The 2,593-nt window shown below is 43.3% G+C and overlaps 1 pseudogene; it reads left to right on the top strand.

The window, feature by feature from the left end:
• The first annotated feature begins 1,898 nt into the window (after window positions 1–1,898).
• LOC119348143 lies at window positions 1,899–2,583 on the top strand (annotated as a pseudogene).
• The last annotated feature ends 10 nt before the right edge of the window (window positions 2,584–2,593 follow it).

Raw genomic sequence — 2,593 nt, 5'->3', positions numbered from 1 at the left:
ATGTTAACATCAACTAAATTCCAACTTAGCCGTTATCATATCAAAAGTAGATTTAATTACACGAAACCTCAAACACATGGTGAGCAGTTCTAAGAGGTAATGAAACACTTATGTTAAATTGCTCATGTGTTTTCGGAAATGTGAATATTTTGGTGAGTAGTTTTAAGACTACATTAATTACGCGTCCTACCATGAATGTTTTGGGAAATTGCTCATGATGGCGACGATGTTGGCAAACCTTATGGACAGGAACTCAAGGTCTACAATGTCATCTCCCTCTCCAATTTCGCTCAATGTGTTCATGGTCCCGGTCCGGGCACCACCTTATTTTTCTTTTTCCCTTGCTGATAAGATTGACTTGTTGAGCACTTCATCTAACAAATGATTCAGGTATGGTCAAGTTAAAGGTAAGAAAAATAACAAAGTATAAATGTATCTCTGGATCTACAGAACCATACAAATGACATGCATGTGAGCATCTAGACAACTGCTAAGACCGTTGACTATGCTATATACTAGTGATTGGGGCGCCACCCTGTGGCGCCGCTTGAGAGGAAGCTGTGCGCATATTTTCATTAAAAAACGTAAAGTCCTTGCCTCCGTAAAAAAAAATCTAAAAAAAATCCTCATCTTCATCTAAAAAAGAGGTAAAAAGAGAAAAGGAAAAATTACCACACCAGCCTACCGACGAGTGCCACTTTGCTTAACCCTCTATTTAAAAAAAACAGAGGGCCTCATCTCCATCTAAAAATATATATTTAAAAAATAATCCACACGTCATCTAAAAAAAATTGCAAAATATTTCTCAACACGTTATCTAAAAAAATTGCAAAAGATTTCTCACCACGGCCAACCAGCTTGCGCCACGTGGCATAGCTGGTTGGCCGCCCTTCATGCGTAGCTAAATGATTTTAATTTTCACTGCATATCTGCTGCCCTTCTACCTGCACTTGCAAATAGGCAAAGTTTTGATGAAACAATCAATTCAATAGAGAAAAATACATACGGCAGCACCGGTTATGCCCCACTTCAGTTGTCTCCACGCAGCCGCGGACACACACGACGGCATCGCCTGTTTCCGCCAGCTCGCATGGATGCTCCACTCCATGCTTGCCAGCTTGAAAGCCATCCACCCTAGTAGCACGGTTGGAAACTAAGCATTTTTCTGGTCAGATTACATATATAAATTATTTTAATCCGAGTTACGGTTACAAAGTTATAGCATGACCATTTTAACATAATCTTTGTAAATAAAAAAGACCAAGGACCTAAACGGGCTGAAAAAAAGAGTGAACTGGGCATACTGCAGGTGAACGCGGAATACTAATCAGAGCCAAGTTGAGACGAAGCCCAACAAATGTAGAGAAAGAAGAGGGACTTAATACTAGACCACGAGTTATTTAAAGAACACAAGGGGTCCTTTTATAAAAGGTACGACGATGGATAGGCAGAAGTTTTTTTTAACGGTCTTTTTATGGAAGTAGGTATATAAATAGCCCTGATTGAAACGGTAGACAAGTCCATGATCTGCCTAATCCAGCTTGCCCATCAAGAAACTTTGACTAGTATACAATGTACATATGTCAAAGAAAGTCACCATCTTCTAATATTATCTTTACACTATCAGATCATATCAATCCATTTTTTTTGACACTGGAGCAACCGATCAGTACCACGCCTCATATCATACGACTATTCACAAAGAAACTAAAGGCCAACGACTAAAAAAAACTAAAAAGAATTCAATCTTTCTTGGGGAAGAAGCAGCAACACCCACCGTCTGAATTCTGAATACAGTGGACATGAAGAAAAACTCGCCGTTAGACCCCTATAAGTACCGGCGTGTTAGTTTGTTTAGGTAGGCAAGATATCAGCAAGCAAGCAAAGCAAAGCAAAGATAAACCAGAATCCGCAAGAAAAAGCAAAGCAAAGATGGCTGAACCGGTTAAGCTCATCGGCACATTGGGTAGCCCATTTGTCCACCGCGCCGAGGCCGCTCTGCGGCTAAAAGGGGTGCCCTACGAGCTGGTCCTGGAAGATCTCCAGAGCAAGAGTGAGCTGCTGCTGAAGCACAACCCCATCCACCAGAAGGTGCCCGTGCTCGTTCACGGCGGCTGAGCCATCTGTGAGTCCCTCCTCATCATGGAGTACGTCGATGAGGCCTTCGAGGGGCCGCCCCTCCTGCCCACGGATCCCTACGACCGCGCCACCGCCCGTTTCTGGGCGCACTTCCTGGAACAGAAGGTGATCATCTCCTATATCCTCCTACTGCCCATACAAGCTAGCTAGCTGCAATCTTTTTGTTTTTTTTTCGAAAAAGAGGATAATCCCCGGCTTTTGCATTGAGCGATGCACACACCCATCTTTATTAATTATAGCCACCGTCTTTTCATGAGCATCTTTTCTAAAAAAAATCTTTTCATGAGCATGCACTTACCCAACATACACTTGATGCCCATGCAAGCAGTGCGTGAGGCCGTTCTGGCTGGCCATGTGGCTGGACGCCGGCGAGGAGCAGAAGGGATTCATGAAGGAGATGAAGGAGAACCTGGCGCTGCTGGAAGGCCAGCTTCAGGGGAAGAGGTTCTTCGGC

This window comes from Triticum dicoccoides, unplaced genomic scaffold (genome assembly GCF_002162155.2).
Source record: "Triticum dicoccoides isolate Atlit2015 ecotype Zavitan unplaced genomic scaffold, WEW_v2.0 scaffold8685, whole genome shotgun sequence".
In the NCBI taxonomy this organism is placed as follows: Eukaryota; Viridiplantae; Streptophyta; class Magnoliopsida; order Poales; family Poaceae; genus Triticum; species Triticum dicoccoides.
Note: the sequence above shows the minus strand (reverse complement) of the source record. Positions and strands in the feature narration are given on the sequence as shown.